The sequence below is a fragment of the Salmo trutta genome, chromosome 25, assembly GCF_901001165.1.
Source record: "Salmo trutta chromosome 25, fSalTru1.1, whole genome shotgun sequence".
Taxonomy (NCBI): Eukaryota; Metazoa; Chordata; class Actinopteri; order Salmoniformes; family Salmonidae; genus Salmo; species Salmo trutta.
Genome location: NC_042981.1, coordinates 13215774 through 13233605, shown reverse-complemented (window position 1 = coordinate 13233605; position 17832 = coordinate 13215774). Strand labels below are relative to the sequence as shown.

The 17832-nt window shown below is 45.4% G+C and overlaps 1 protein-coding gene across 1 annotated transcript in view; it reads right to left on the bottom strand.

Annotated features, from left to right (window-relative positions):
- The window catches only part of gphna (gephyrin a), a 140672-nt gene that overhangs the window by 19616 nt on the left and 103224 nt on the right, over positions 1-17832 (bottom strand). The gene's annotated exons all lie outside the window — the stretch shown is intronic.

The window sequence follows — 17832 nt, the reverse complement described above, 5'->3', positions numbered from 1 at the left end:
CTTCACTGGTTCTCCTACGTCTCCACACATTGTTTTAATGGGTATAATACTGAAGACCCCAGGCAGCTCTTGATTTTCATGTTTGAGGAAGCTTACAATTTATCCTACCATTTCTACTGATCTGCAAGCCAGTTCAAAATATTTATACACATAATGTTTTCCTTTCTCAAAATCATTGTCACGTGGTTAATCACTATGGTGAGAGCACTGGCCTCTGCCATATGGACACACTGATACACTGTGATCCACTGGTGGCTAAAGACAGGAGAGCATAGAACTCAGTGATAGTCTATAGGCCAATGCAGCAGTAGGCCTATATTATATACACAGTGATGGAAAAAGTACCCAATTGTCATACTTGAGTAAAAGTAAAGATACGTTAATAGAAAATATGACTCAAGCAAAAGTGAAAGTCACACTGTAAAATACTACTTTAGTAAAAGTCCAAAAATATTTGGTTTGAAATATACAGTGGGGGGGAAAAAAGTATTTGATCCCCTGCTGATTTTGTACATTTGCCCACTAACAAAGAAAGGATCAGTCTATAATTTTAATGGTAGGTTTATTTGAACAGTGAGAGACAGAATAACAACAAAAATATCCAGAAAAACGCATGTCAGAAATGTTATAAATTGATTTGCATTTTAATGAGGGAAATAAGTATTTGACCCCCTCTCAATCAGAAAGATTTCTGGCTCCCAGGTGTCTTTTATACAGGTAACGAGCTGAGATTAGGAGCACACTCTTAAAGGGAGTGCTCCTAATCTCAGTTTGTTACCTGTATAAAAGACACCTGTCCACAAAAGCAATCAATCAATCAGATTCCAAACTCTCCACCATGGCCAAGACCAAAGAGCTTTCCAAGGATGTCAGGGACAAGATTGTAGACCTACACAAGGCTGGAATGGGCTACAAGACCATCGCCAAGCAGCTTGGTAAGAAGGTGACAACATTTGGTGCGATTATTCGCAAATGGAAGAAACACAAAAGAACTGTCAAACTCCCTCGGCCTGGGGCTCCATGCAAGATCTCACCTCGTGGAGTTGCAATGATCATGAGAACGGTGAGGACTGAAATCCTGCAGCGCCCGCAAGGTCCCCCTGCTCAAGAATACATATACATGCCCGTCTGAAGTTTGCCAATGAACATCTGAATGACTCAGAGGACAACTGGGTGAAAGTGTTGTGGTCAGATGAGACCAAAATGGAGCTCTTTGGCATCAACTCAACTCGCCGTGTTTGGAGGAGGAGGAATGCTGCCTATGACCCCAAGAGCACCATCTCCACCGTCAAACATGGAGGTGGAAACATTATGCTTTGGGGGTGTTTTTCTGCTAAGGGGACAGGACAACTTCACCGCATCATTTGACGGGGCCATGTACTGTCAAATCTTGGGTGAGAACCTCCTTCCCTCAGCCAGGGCATTGAAAATGGGTCGTGGATGGGTATTCCAGCATGACAATGACCCAAAACACACGGCCAAGGCAACAAAGGAGTGGCTCAAGAAGAAGCACATTAAGGTCCTGGAGTGGCCTAGCCAGTCTCCAGACCTTAATCCCATAGAAAGCTGAAGGTTCGAGTTGCCAAACGTCAGCCTCGAAACCTTAATGACTTGGAGAAGATCTGTGAAGAGGAGTGGGACAAAATCCCTCCTGAGATGTGTGCAAACCTGGTGGCCAACTACAAGAAACGTCTGACCTCTGTGATTGCCAACAAGGGTTCTGCCACCAAGTACTAAATCATGTTTTGCAGAGGGGTCAAATACTTATTTCCCTCATTAAAATGCAAATCAATTTATAACATTTTTGACATGCGTTTTTCTGGATTTTTTTTGTTGTTATTCTGTCTCTCACTGTTCAAATAAACCTACTATTAAAATTATAGACTGATCATTTCTTTGTAAGTGGGCAAATGTACAAAATCAGCAGGGGATCAAATACTTTTTTCTCCCACTGTACTTAAGTATCAAAAGTAACAGAATAAATCATTTAAAATTCCTTATATTAAGCTAATCTTTTTAATTTACGGATAGCCAGGGGAACACTCCAACACTCAGACATAATTTACAAACGAAGCATTTGTGTTTTGCGAGTGTGTGAGTCCTCCAGATCAGAGGCAGTAGGGATGACCAGGGATGTTCCTTGATTAGCGTGTGAATTTGACCATTTTCCTGTACTACTAAGCATTACAAATGAATGATTACTGTTGGGTGTCAGGGAAAATGTATGGAATAAAAAGTACATTTTATTTAGGAATGTAGTGAAGTAAAAGTTGTCAAAAATATAAATAGTAAAGTAAAGTACAGATACACCAAAAAACTACTTAAGTAGTACTTTCAAGTTTTTTACACCACTGGGCCTATAAACTTCCATCATCAACTAAGTAAAATAATATAGGCCTAAAGCTGACAAATAGAAAAAGTAGAAATGATCCTGATTCTTTAAATCACATTCATCTCTCTTTTCTGTCTGTCTGCCTCCCTTTCTGTCTGCCTCCCTTTCCGTCTGCCTCCCTTTCCGTCTGCCTCCCCTTCTGTCTGTCTTGGCTTGAGCTGTTGTTAGTGAAGTTCAACATTGTTTCAAATTATGTACTTCACTTCTACACCTGCATTGCTCGCTGTTTGGAGTTTTAGGCTGGGTTTCTGTACAGCACTTTGTGACATCTGCTGACGTAAAAAGGACTTCATAAATACATTTGATTGATTGATGGATCTGGCCCGAAGCTGAAGCTGTCTCTAACAAACTTGCAACATTGTAGCAACTAGTCTATTCCGGACCCTCAGAGCTCGGGACAGAAATCTGTTTTTTATTAGTTCTTCAATGGTTTTATAGGATCATCAGATGGTGATATTTTGCTCTTTCAAACCGAGGCTTGGTGATTCTCCAGGCCGGGAGTGTTGGAAAGATTTTTCAAATACTGAGAAACCATCATTTGCAATGGATGTTAAAAAAACCGACTTTGTTGACTTGTGTGAGGTGATGAAAAAATGAGTTGTATACATGGTGAGTTAAGACAATCAGAAATAAGCCTGCCAAATGGGCACTTTCCTATATGCATGCATTCTGGGAGACGCACCATATCTTTGCCACACCCCCTCCCCTTATTCTTGATGCAACATTGTAAATTATACTCGAGACATTATCATCACACATATTTTACAGGCTTTTCACTGACAGCCACAACTCGATCAGCGAGACCTATTGCAATGCGTGCTACTCAAGTTATGGCCTTCCCAAACACACTTGTGAATTGAAACAATCCACAATTTTTTTAAAGAAGCTAATGATCCTCTGTGGCTGAGTCATGCTCTCTGAGTCATGCTCTCTCTCAAAATAATATTTTGAATTATTTTATTTAGACAGGAGTAAGTATATCATTTTGGCGAAACATCAATTTACTTTAGGGCAATCCAGCATCTTAACAGTGCACTGTGTACCCGCCCCTTTTCTAATTCACAAGAGGCTGAAACCAGAGAGCTGTATATAATGACGAGATGCCCATGTCTCAGCCCTAACAATGGAGAGTCTGGGAAGGCAGGCTACAAGCTTGGGTCTGCATATTATTCCCATAGAAACGCATTGGACTTATACTGGACAGATTTTGGTGAGAGTGAGCTCTCTCGCTTCGCCTCTTCCTCTCTGCTGAAACTATATCAGCGGAGAAAAGCATCAGAGTGAAACAGCACCGCTCTATGTGTAGACCATGTATCTGATGCTGTGTGGACAGTGAAACAGCACCGCTCTATGTGTAGACCATGTATCTGATGCTGTCTGGACAGTGAAACAGCACCGCTCTATGTGTAGACCATGTATCTGATGCTGTCTGGACAGTGAAACAGCACCGCTCTATGTGTAGACCATGTATCTGATGCTGTCTGGACAGTGAAACAGCACCGCTCTATGTGTAGACCATGTATCTGATGCTGTGTGGACAGTGAAACAGCACCGCTCTATGTGTAGACCATGTATCTGATGCTGTCTGGACAGTGAAACAGCACCGCTCTATGTGTAGACCATGTATCTGATGCTGTCTGGACAGTGAAACAGCACCGCTCTATGTGTAGACCATGTATCTGATGCTCTGTGGACAGTGAAACAGCACCGCTCTATGTGTAGACCATGTATCTGATGCTGTCTGGACAGTGAAACAGCACCGCTCTATGTGTAGACCATGTATCTGATGCTGTCTGGACAGTGAAACAGCACCGCTCTATGTGTAGACCATGTATCTGATGCTGTGTGGACAGTGAAACAGCACCGCTCTATGTGTAGACCATGTATCTGATGCTGTCTGGACAGTGAAACAGCACCGCTCTATGTGTAGACCATGTATCTGATGCTGTCTGGACAGTGAAACAGCACCGCTCTATGTGTAGACCATGTATCTGATGCTGTCTGGACAGTGAAACAGCACCGGTCTATGTGTAGACCATGTATCTGATGCTGTGTGGACAGTGAAACAGCACCGCTCTATGTGTAGACCATGTATCTGATGCTGTCTGGACAGTAAAACAGCACCGCTCTATGTGTAGACCATGTATCTGATGATGTCTGGACAGTGAAACAGCACCGCTCTATGTGTAGACCATGTATCTGATGCTGTGTGGACAGTGAAACAGCACCGCTCTATGTGTAGACCATGTATCTGATGCTGTCTGGACAGTAAAACAGCACCGCTCTATGTGTAGACCATGTATCTGATGATGTCTGGACAGTGAAACAGCACCGCTCTATGTGTAGACCATGTATCTGATGCTGTCTGGACAGTGAAACAGCACCGCTCTATGTGTAGACCATGTATCTGATGCTGTCTGGACAGTGAAACAGCACTGCTCTACGTGTAGACCAGTGGTTCTTAACCTTGTTGGAGGTACTGACCCCCACCAGTTTCATATGCGCATTCACCGAACCCTTCTTAATTGGAAAAATGGCTCTCTTCACCTTGAATTCAGCGAGCGTTGTGTTCTTGTATTGTCCATCTCCATGCAGCTTAAGGAAGTGTTCTCTTAGTTTTGCCGGTGCTAGACTAGAATTGCTCAACTTGGCATTGCAAATCATGCAGTTAGGACGCTGACTCTCATCACGTTCCGTTATACATGTGAATCCATATTGTACATATTCGTCCGACCACTTTCTTTTTTTGCTCGACATAGTTAGTATGAAGGGATTAAAATATTAAGAAAGAAATCACACGACGTACCATCACGACAGTCACAATTCGACTACTGAGCGCGCCAAATTCCCTGCAGCACAGATAGGCCAAGCGATGTTGCGTGATCACCTGCAGCCAATGATGGCCAAGCGGGGCGTGTCATCACGAATCATATGAGTCGGGTGTGTGTCTTGACCTCCGCCGAACCCCTGAGACTGACTCACCGAACCCCTGGGGTTCGATCGAACCCAGGTTAAGAACCACTGGTGTAGACCATGTATCTGATGCTGTCTGGACCAAAAGAGTGTGACATATGTCATATTATGTCTGTCCAGACAGCATCAGATACATGGTCTACACATACTGAGACAGAAGGGTGCTGTTTCACTGTCCAGACAGCATCAGATTCATGGTCTACACATACTGAGACAGAAGCGTGCTGTTTCACTGTCCAGACAGCATCAGATACATGGTCTACACATACTGAGACAGAAGGGTGCTGTTTCACTGTCCAGACAGCATCAGATACATGGTCTACACATACTGAGACAGAAGGGTGCAGTTTCACTGTCCAGACAGCATCAGATACATGGTCTACACATACTGAGACAGAAGGGTGCTGTTTCACTGTCCAGACAGCATCAGATACATGGTCTACACATACTGAGACAGAAGGACGCTCAGATGATTTAGCTGAGATTGATGAGTCTTTCTGTCTGCGTGTGTCTCAGTCAAATAAATGATCAATATTTGAATATTTTATTTGAAAGTACAGTAGGGCGGGCCAGTCCCCTTAAGGCTCGTCCATAACGTCGGCTCTGGTCATGGGACTGCTGCTCAATACTAACTGTTAATGGTACACACACGAGCATGCACACACACACAACAACACTGGCACAGACCACACACACGGATGCACACACGCACCATTCTCCATGCAAGCACACACAAACATACCAACCAAGGTTAATTAATACCATGGCTGTTGTTTTGTGCAATTATTACATGGTACTTCAACATGAGGGAAACAAAGGCATGGGAAATGGATATTATACCACAGTTAACTCATCTGCAGTGCTGTACAGTCGCCAGGTGTGTGTGTGTGGTATGCATGTGTGTGTGTGTTCAGCTCCCCTCCAGGGCTGTATTGCTCAGACTCATAAGCAGCCGCCTGTCTGCCCACTCATCCCCATCCCCAGAAGGTTCCACTCTGGAGGCACGCAGAACCTCTCCTAACCCAGCCTCACCCCTCCTAACCCGCTCAAACCCTCTGGCCTCAGCGCTCCTCACCCCTTGCCTGTGTGCCTCCCAGTCATGCTATTTTCCATCCAGTCTAACCACATCCAGGAAAGCAGCCTGGAGCACTGTGGTGACGCATTAAAGACCATGCTAGTTTCACCTAATGTGATAGAAAACGTCAATGACATGGTGCAACGTAAAAACAATGTACTGGCGCATCCAAGCAGTTGTATAGGAATGTGACGGCTAATCCTAGGAAGGAGTTGTCAGCAGAATAGTTGTATAGAATCAATGGAAAGCTACAACGGCTGTGTTTAGCCTATAAGGACAGGCAGGGTTCTCCACTCCACAGTAGAAAGAGCTGCTACAGCTTGAGGAACAGGGCAGACAGACACACACACACCGCCGGCTGTGGAGTCAACCAGAGCCCAACAACCCTCTACGACTGTAACTGGACTGAGAGTGAATTAAAAGCATTATGAAACAGTCCTTGAGTGTTGTTGCGCTGAATATAGGTGATGCTGTCTAACTCTCGCTCCATGTTACAGAGGGAAAACTATGTCGTTGACCGTTCAGGCACCACATCCATGAGAGAGAGAGGGAACATTCGGTTGCTCTGACTAGTAAACAACGTAGCAGAATAGCCATCTGGGTGGTAATGGGGGGCTTAAAATACATACAGTTATATATCACAATATTATTTTGGACAATATTATGTTGATACTTTGACTCTAAGTATTGATATGTAAAAATCTTTCATTCTATAGCTTGTTCTAATATTTTGAAATAGTGAGCCAACATTTTTCAGCACTTTTATTTCCCTGACAGATCAAAACTCTCTCTCGTTTCTCTGTAGCAGACATATATTGAGTAATACTATATGTTTGGAACATCAAATCACAATAAAATCGCAGTATCGAATCGCAATACACATAGTTGTGAGAATAACAATACGTACAGTGCCTTCGGAAAGTATTGACTTATCCACATTTTGTTAGGTTATAGCCTTATTCTAAAATGGATTAAATTGTTATTTTTCCTCATCAATCTACACACAGTACCCCATAACGACAAAGCAAAAATGGGTTTTTAGAAATGTTTGCTAATTTAAATAAAAAGTACATAAGTATTCAGACCCTTTACTCAGTACTTTGTTGAAACCCCTTTGGCAGCGATTAAGTCTTCTTGGGTATGATGCTACAAGCTTGGCACACCTGTATGTGCGGAGTTTCTCCCATTCTTCTCTGTAGATCATCTCAAGCTCTGTCAGGTTGGATGTGGAGCGTCACTGCACAGCTACAGTGAGGGAAAAAAGTATTTGATCCCCTACTGATTTTGTACGTTTGCCCACTGACAAAGAAATGATCAGTCTATAATTTTAATGGTAGGTTTATTTGACAAACAAAAAAATCCAGAAAAACGCATGTAAAAAATGTTATAAAATTATTTGCATTTTAAATGAGGGAAATAAGTATTTGACCCCTCTGCAAAACATGACTTAGTACTTGGTGGCAAAACCCTTGTTGGCAATCACAAAGGTCAGTCGTTTCTTGTAGTTGGCCACCAGGTTTGCACACATTTCAGGAGGGATTTTGTCCCACTCCTCTTTGCAGATCTTCTCCAAGTCATTAAGGTTTCGAGGCTGACGTTTGGCAACTCGAACCTTCAGCTCCCTCCACAGATTTTCTATGGGATTAAGGTCTGGAGACTGGCTAAGCCACTCCAGGACCTTAATGTGCTTCTTCTTGAGCCATTCCTTTGTTGCCTTGGCCGTGTGTTTTGGGTCATTGTCATGCTGGAATACCCATCCACGACCCATTTTCAATGCCCTGGCTGAGGGAAGGAGGTTCTCACCCAGGATTTAACGGTACATGGCCACGTCCATCGTCCCTTTGATGCGGTGAAGTTGTCCTGTCCCCTTAGCAGAAAAACATCCCCAAAGCATAATGTTTCCACCTCCATGTTTGACGGTGGGGATGGTGCTCTTGGGGTCATAGGCAGCATTCCTCCTCCTCCAAACACGGCGAGTTAAGTTGATGCCAAAGAGCTCCATTTTGGTCTCATCTGACCACAACACTTTCACCCAGTTGTCCTCTGAATCATTCAGATGTTCATTGGAAAACTTCAGACAGGCATGTATATGTGCTTTCTTGAGCAGGGGGACCTTGCGGGCGCTGCAGGATTTCAGTCCTTCACGGCATGGTGTGATACCAATTGTTTTGTTGGTGACTATGGTCTCAGCTGCCTTGAGATCATTGACAAGATCCTCCTGTGTAGTTCTGGGCTGATTCCTCACCGTTCTCATGATCATTGCAACTCCACGAGATGAGATCTTGCATGGAGCCCCAGGCCAAGGGATATTGACAGTTCTTTTGTATTTCTTACATTCGCGAATAATCGCACCAACTGTTGTCATCTTCTCACCAAGCTGCTTGGCGATGGTCTTGTTGCCCATTCCAGCCTTGTGTAGGTCTACAATTTTGTCCCTGACATCCTTGGAGAGCTCTTTGGTCTTGGCCATGGTGGAGAGTTTGGAATCTGATTGATTGATTGCTTCTGTGGACAGGTGTCTTTTATACAGGTAACAAGCTGAGATAAGGAGCTATCCCTTTAAGAGTGTGCTCCTAATCTCAGCTCGTTACCTGTATAAAAGACACCTGGGAGCCAGAAATCTTTCTGATTGAGAGGGGGTCAAATAATTATTTCCCTCATTAAAATGCAAATCAATTTATAACATTTTTGACATGCGTTTTTCTGGATTTGTTTGTTGTTATTCTGTCTCTCACTGTTCAAGTAAACCTACCATTAAAATTATAGACTGATCATTTCTTTGTCAGTGGGCAAACGTACAAAATCAGCAGGGGATCAATTACTTTTTTCCCTCACTGTATTTTCAGGTCTCTCCAGAGATGTTTGATCAGGTTCAAGTCCGTGCTCTTGCTGGACCACTCAAGGACATTCAGAGACTTGTCCCGAAGCCACTCCTGCGTTGTCTTGGCTGTGTGCTTAGGGTCATTGTCCTGTTGGAAGGTAAACCTTTGCCCCAGTCTGAGGTCCAGAGAGCTCTGGAGCAGGTTTTCATCAAGGATCTCTCTGTACTTTGCTTCGTTCATCTTTCCCTTGATTCTGACTAGTCTCCCAGTCCCTGCCACTGAAAAATATCCCCACAGCATGATGCTGCCACCACCATGCTTCACCGTAGGGATGGTGCCAGGTTTCCTCCAGACGTGACGCTTGGCATTCAGGCCAAAGAGTTCAATCTTGGTTTCATCAGACCAGAATATCTTGTTTTTAGGTGCCTTTTGGCAAATTCCAAGCAGGCTGTCATGTGCCTTTTACTGAGGAGTGGCTTCTGTCTGGCCACTCTACCATAAAGGCCTGATTGGTGGAGTGCTCCAGAGATGGTTGGCCTTCTAGAAGGTTCTCCCATCTCCACAGAGGAACTCTAGAGCTCTGTCAGAGTGACCATCGGGTCCTTGGTCATCTCCCTGACAAAGGCCCTTCTCCACCGATTGCTCAGTTTTGCCGGGAAGCCAGCTCTAGGAAGAGTCTTGGTGGCTCCAAACTTCTTCCATTTAAGAATGATGGAGGGCACTGTGTTCTTGGGGACCTTCAATGCTGCAGAAATGTTTTGGTACCCTTCCCCAGATCTGTGCCTCGACACAATCCTGTCTTAGTGCTCTATGGAAAATTCCTACGACCTCAGGTCTTGGATTTTGCTCTGACATGCACTGTCAACTGTGGGACCTTATATAGACAGGTGTGTGTCTTTCCAAATCGTGTCCAATTAATTGAATTTATCTCAAGGATGATCAATGAAAACAGGATGCACCTGAGCTCAATTTCGAGTCTCATAGCAAAGGGTCTGAATTATTATGTAAATAAGGTATTTCTGGTTTTACCTTTTAATACATTTGCAAAAATGTATAAAAACCTGTTTTTGCTTTGTCATTGTGGGGTATTGTGTGTAGATGGCTGAGGATTTTAATGTATTTAATCCCTTTTAGAATAAGGCTGTAATGTAGCAAAATGTGGAAATACTCAAGGGGTCTGAATACACTGTATTGTATCGGCACCTAAGTACCATGATAATATTGTATCGTGACGTCCCTGGCAATTCCCAGCCCTACTACTTAATCAGTATTTAACTGCTTTCAACAGCACTGACAAGATCCTCAGCTTTAGGCTGCCAGTACAAAGCACCATAGACCCAGAGCAAATCACCAACTACACTATATCTGGACGAAGCTTCAGTACAGAAGCATCTAAGGATTGGCTTTCTGCCAACACCACATCCAGAAACAGCAGTAAGACAGCACTATCATCTGTGGCTAACATCTGAGACCATGTCACCTAAAACCTCTTAATCTAATACAGTTCTCTCAGTCTAACATCTGAGACCATGTCACCTAAAACCTCTTAATCTAATACAGTTCTATCAGTCTATTATTTTCCTATGGAAAAATGGCATGCCTTCTATTCAGATTCAAAACTCAAACAGAGCTTTTGTGAGGTATCTAGCTACAGGTTTGAGAAAGCTCAGATTAGCAACGCTACTGTGTGTTAGTATCCCCCAGGAAGAGTAGCTTCTGCATGAGCAACAGCTACTGGGGATCCTAATGAATAAATAACAATATAGCTGGAGATGTGAGTGGTGGCTAGCTAATTGGCTACAGTATTGTACAAACTGAGTTATAATACACAATACATAATAATACATAGATGGAGATGTGAGTGGTGGCTAGCTAATTGGCTACATTATTGTACAAACTGAGTTATAATACACAATACATAATAATACATAGATGGAGATGTGAGTGGTAGCTAGCTAATTGGCTACAGTATTGTACAAACTGAGTTATAATACACAATACATAATGGGTAATGCACTTTTGACAGTCACATAACACAAACCTTGAAAACACACACACACACACACACACACACACACACACACACATACACACACACACGTAATAAATCAACTACACACAAAGAGCCACAATCTCCCATCCCCTTCTAATGCACACAAAAACAATGACCCCCTTTGCCCCCTAACACGTGCAACGAGAGCTAGCAAAACACAAAACACCAGTCAGTCCGCCAGGAGAGAAGAGAAGATGAGGCAGGCTGCTTACCATGCTTTATCCTGCTTCTGAGTAAGAAGATGTAGTCTCCCACACGCTCACTGGCACACACACACACACACACACACACACACACACACACACACACACACACACACACAGGCTCAGAGAGGAAGGGATTGACAGTGAGAGAGGAGGGAGCATAGAAGGCAGAGAGAGCACAGCAGGCGAAGTGAGAGAGCGGGAGAGAGAAAGTGTGGGATGGGGTGAAAAAAAGGAGAGAGGGAGGGTGGAGAATAGAGAGAGAGAACAACTTAGAGCAAGAAAGAGAATGCAAACAGCAAGAAAAAGCAGAGAGAGAGGGGAGAGAGAGAGGGGGGGAGAGAAAGAAGGGAGGGAGAGAGAGAGAGAGAGAGAGAGAGAGAGAGAGAGAGAGAGAGAGAGAGAGAGAGAGAGGGGAATAAGGTATCCTAATATTTTATTTTATTAGGATCTCTTTTAGTCCTCATTTGGACTAATCTTCCAAGAGTCCTTAAAAATTTAAATACTATTCATAATACGATCACATTTTCACAAATAACACACTGTTACAAACAGACATAATACACTAACATATTGACCAGATAAATAACAGTCTAAAAACATAAATTGATTCTTCATCTACCATAGTCCAGCACAACTTTCCTATGTATTATATTTAAATGGTATTAAAGTATTGTTTGAATTTATATATTGAAAGGTTTCTGGTTTGCGCAGATAAATTATTCAATTTCTTTATTGCTCTAAATCTAAATGTTATTTTGCCTATTTCTCTTTTCTGTCTGGGTAACACATAGATGGTGGACAATTATTCCTAGTATTTACTGAATGTCTATCTCTTACCAACTGTGGCAAAGAAGGGGGTCGAGTGATAAATGGCAGATATGTGAGGGCAGAACTAATAAACGGGCTCTGCCCGATCACTAAAATGGCCACCCCGCTCAGAACTACAGATCACAAAATGGCCGACTGCCAAAACTACAATTCCCAGAAGCAAGGGGAACCCTCAGAAGGTGGAGCCGACCCACAGATAAAAGGTCAAGAAAAACCAGGAAGAGGGAGAGAGGGCGGGAAGGATCTATGAACCATAGAGAGAGAGACATTCTACATTGGCTGGATTTACCGTGTACGAGCTGGACTGTTTTGGACTTACCTGTTGGCGTTTAGACCTGGACCTACCGAGAACCAGATTTGTGTACCGAACCCTGCTATCCTTGACCTTACCTGCGGCCTGGGTGGACCAGGACAGAGGAACAGACATACAGGTACTGTCATGTTCGAAAGAACTTTAATTCTGGGCTGACTTTGGTGACAGTTTCTCACTTAATTTGTGACAAACGCTCCTAGCTTTGAAGAGGAGTGCCACACGTGGTGGAGAATGTGGGCACTGGATTAACCATACCGCTGGTTAGGTAGAAAAAATAAAAAAATAAAAATAAAAAAAAAGTTTAGTTAGCACTCCAAAGGGGAGTCAGGTTTTTTTTTTGATTTTTTTGTGGCTTTGTTTGGTTAGGACAGTTTTTTCAGGAAAATGAGTATGGAGGGAGCCATACAGGCCCTGTTACAAGCGGTGGCCGCCCAACAAGAGGCAACTAGAGCTCAACAAATAGCTCATCAGGATGCAATGCGAATGTATCAGGACACGTTACAGGTCCAGCACCACACCAACCAGCTGCTCAGAGAAGAGCAAGAGAGAAACACCCGGGAGTTAAGAGAAGGCCTAAAGGGGCTAGCGGACCAAATTGGGGCTCAGTTACCAGCTGCAAATACCCAAAGGTGGGCCAATCATTTTCTTCAAAAAATGACAGCGCAGGATGATGTGGAAGCATATCTTACCACCTTCGAAAGGACGGCAGAGAGGGAGAAGTGGCCGAAAGAAGAATGGGCAGGGCTTCTGGCACCATACCTGGCAGGGGATGCTCAAAAAGCATATTTCGACCTGGAGTTGAAGGATGCACAGGATTACGATAAACTCAAGGGAGAGATTCTGACTAGACTGGGAGTGACCGATACCGTGAGGGCACACCGCTTCCACCAGTGGTCCTACAGACCGGGACAACCCCCCCGAACACAGATGTTCGACTTGATTCACCTGGCACGGAAATGGTTGCGACCGGAGACCCGTTCGTCCGCCGAGGTCGTCAAGACCATCGTACTCAACCAGTTTCAGCGAGGTCTACCCCAAGAAGTGCGACGATGGGTTGGCCAGAACGAGGTACTTTCCGCCGACCATCTCGTGGGCCTGGTTGAACGGTATTGTACGGCAGGAACAGCTGAGCAGGCGCAGGAGGAAAGATTCACATTCCCCAGGCCTGGGCGAACCAACGGACAGGGTAAGACTGTGCCAACAGGGGGAGGGGGAGGAGAGCAGCGTGGGGCCATGAGGAAAGAATCAGAATCGGGCCGAGACACTAAGGGAAAAACCGGAAACCGGGACTGGGGGTCGAGGAGGTCTCCCCCCCGGAACCCTATTATCTGTTACAATTGTAATCGACCGGGACATATTGCAGCCTACTGCCCTATTAAAGAAGAGCCTATGCAATGTAACCTCGGTGAAAAAGAAGATGAGATATGGTATGCATGTCCCGTGGTAACCACTGTACTTGAAAGATCAAGAAACAAACATATGTGCAGGGTGAAGGTTGAAGGGAAGGAGGTTGAAGCACTACTGGATTCCGGCAGTATGCTAACCCTGGTCGTTGCAAACCTAGTGCCGACGCATAAACTGGATACAAGTCAGGATATCAGTGTTACGTGCATTCATGGGGATACCCGTCTGTACCCCACAGCATTAGTGAGCATACAAACAGAGGACGGTCTGCTGGATTATGAGGTCGGCGTGGTCCCAAAGATGCCATATGATGTAATATTGGGTAGATACTTTCCTAACTTTGCGAAGTTAGGTCAAAAGAACGGCATATTTGAGAAGCCAACAACCCTGACCAAGCAGGAAGAAGCATTGGGCCTTCAACCAAGGCCAAGAAAAGAGGTCTCCCAGGGGCCAACCCCACAGGTACTAGTAGGGGAGGATGAGGATGAAGTGGCAAACCTCGTTGATAATGAACAGCCCAGTACTAGTGGGGCTGGGGTCGATCTGAATCCAGAGGACGACTATCTAGAACCAGCAGACCTGGCAGGGTCCATGACTAATTTCGGGACGGCCCAACACCAGGATCCAACCCTGCAGCAAGCCAGAGCAGACGTGCAGGTCATAGATGGTACTCCCATAAATGATAGGATGATGCCTAATAGTTTTCCCCACTTCATCATGAAAAATGGTTTGGTGTACAGAGTCTCAAAAATAGGGGTTGATGTGGTGGAACAGTTGTTGGTCCCCACCCGGTACAGAAAGACAGTACTGGATCTAGCTCATGGGCACATTCTGGGTGGACACCTTGGTATCGATAAAACTCGAGACCGGATTGTAAGGAGGTTTTACTGGCCAGGAATTCAGGCTGAAGTGGCTCGGCATTGTGGAGAGTGCCCGGAGTGCCAGGTAACAGCTCCCCGACCAGCGTTTAGAAGCCCGTTAGTGCCACTCCCCATAATCGAAACGCCATTTGAGAGGATAGCGATGGACATAGTGGGCCCACTACCCAAATCTGCCAGAGGGCACCAATACATTCTGGTCATTCTAGATTATGCCACTCGCTACCCAGAAGCCATTCGGACAATGGCTTCCAAAAATATCGCCAAGGAACTAGTGCTATTGTTCACCAGGGTTGGGGTCCCAAAGGAGATCCTTACTGACCAGGGGACCCCCTTTATGTCCCGCCTTATGGCAGACCTTTGTAAATTGTGGCAGGTGAAACAGTTGAGGACATCGGTTTACCATCCACAGACGGACGGGCTGGTTGAGAGATTCAACCGGACCCTGAAGTCAATGCTCAGGAAGGTAATCGACAAGGATGGGAAAAACTGGGATTGCATGTTGCCATATCTGATGTTTGCCATTAGAGAGGTTCCTCAAGCCTCGCTGGGGTTTTCTCCCTTCGAGCTGGTATATGGGAGGCACCCCCGGGGAATCTTAGACATTGCCCGGGAAACCTGGGAACACCAATCCACCCCGTATACTAGTGTCATAGAGCACGTCACGGCAATGCAAAACAGGATAGCCACAGTCATGCCCATCGTCAGAGAGCACATGAGACAAGCACAAGAGCACCAGCGGCACACTTATAACCGGCAGTTTACCCTGAGGGAATTTCAACCGGGAAATAAGGTGTTAGTGCTGATCCCCACGGTAGAGTGCAAACTACTAGCCACATGGAAAGGACCATATGAAGTACTGGAGAGAATAGGAGAAGTTAATTATCGGATCCGACAGCCAGGTCGACGGCCCCAGGAACAGATCTATCACATAAACCTGTTAAAAGCATGGAGAGAGAGAGAAACACTAATGGTCACGTACCCCACACACACTCAGGAGACAGCTGAAGTAAATATTTCACCTACTTTGTCCCCAGCACAAGTACAGGAAGTAAAGACCCTGATCCAGAAAAACAGAGATGTGTTTTCAGAAGTACCCGGCCGAACTGAGGTTACAGCTCATGATATTGTTTCCCTACCAGGGAGAAAAGTGAGCATGAGGCCATATCGGGTACCCGAGGCTCGACAGGCAGCGATTAGAGCAGAGACGGAGAAAATGTTGACAGCTGGAGTGATCGAAGAGTCACATAGTGAGTGGTCTAGCCCAATTGTGATGGTCTCCAAGCCCGATGGGTCTTTGCGGTTCTGTAACGACTTTCGGAAGGTAAATGAAATCTCCAAGTTTGATGCCTACCCCATGCCCAGAGTAGACGAACTACTGGAGAAAATTGGTAAAGCTCGGTACATTACGACCCTGGATCTGACAAAAGGGTACTGGCAAATTCCTCTGACCCCCAGGGCCAAAGAAAAGACAGCATTTGCAACCCCTGACGGTTTGTTTCAATACACCGTCATGCCATTCGGCCTACACGGGGCCCCAGCCACCTTTCAACGGCTCATGGACAAGGTCCTAAAACCGCACCAAGCATACGCCGCAGCTTATTTAGATGACGTGGGGATCTACAGCCCAGATTGGGAATCCCACTTACCCCGGGTACAGGCGGTGTTAGACGCCCTTAGAAAGGCAGGGCTCACGGCGAACCCTGCCAAGTGTTATGTGGGGTTAGAGGAAACGGAGTATCTGGGATACACCGTGGGAAGAGGATTAATCAAACCCCAACGTAAGAAGGTGGAGGCAATTAGAGAATGGCCGAAACCAGTAAATAAGAAGCAGGTTCGAGCCTTCCTAGGGCTGACCGGTACTACCGGAAGTTCATCCCAAGTTATGCCACAGTGGCCGCCCCACTCACCGACATGACTAGAGCCAGAGGGCCAAACATGGTCAAGTGGGATGAAAGGGCCACCAAAGCATTTAGGACATTACAGGAGGCCCTCTGCTGTAATCCAGTGCTGGTGGTACCAGACTTTGAGAGAGAGTTTGTGGTTCAGACGGATGCTTCAGAGGTCGGCTTGGGAGCAGTGCTGTCCCAAGAGGTAGAAGGGGTGGAACACCCCATCCTGTTTTTAAGCAGGAAGCTGGAACCACGGGAAACCAACTACTCAGTTGTTGAGAAAGAGGCGCTGGCAGTAAAGTGGGCTCTGGAAAGCCTGAAATACTACCTGCTGGGGCACCACTTCACCCTCATCAGTGACCATGCACCACTCACCTGGATGCATAGGGCTAAAGAGAAGAACGCTCGGGTGATGCGGTGGTTTTTGAGTCTCCAACCGTTTCACTTTGACTTGAAACACAGAGCAGGAAAGGAAATGGGAAATGTGGATGGGTTATCCCGCATGCACGCATATTTTGCTGCGGTAGCCCGACCTAGGGGGTCGGATCTAGGGGGGGAGATGTGTGGCAAAGAAGGGGGTCGAGTGATAAATGGCAGATATGTGAGGGCAGAACTAATAAACGAGCTCTGCCCGATCACTAAAATGGCCACCCTGCTCAGAACTACAGATCACAAAATGGCCGACTGCCAAAACTACAATTCCCAGAAGCAAGGGGAACCCTCAGAAGGTGGAGCCGACCCACAGATAAAAGGTCAAGAAAAACCAGGAAGAGGGAGAGAGGGCGGGAAGGATCTATGAACCATAGAGAGAGAGACATTCTACATTGGCTGGATTTACCGTGTACGAGCTGGACTGTTTTGGACTTACCTGTTGGCGTTTAGACCTGGACCTACCGAGAACCAGATTTGTGTACCGAACCCTGCTATCCTTGACCTTACCTGCGGCCTGGGTGGACCAGGACAGAGGAACAGACATACAGGTACTGTCATGTTCGA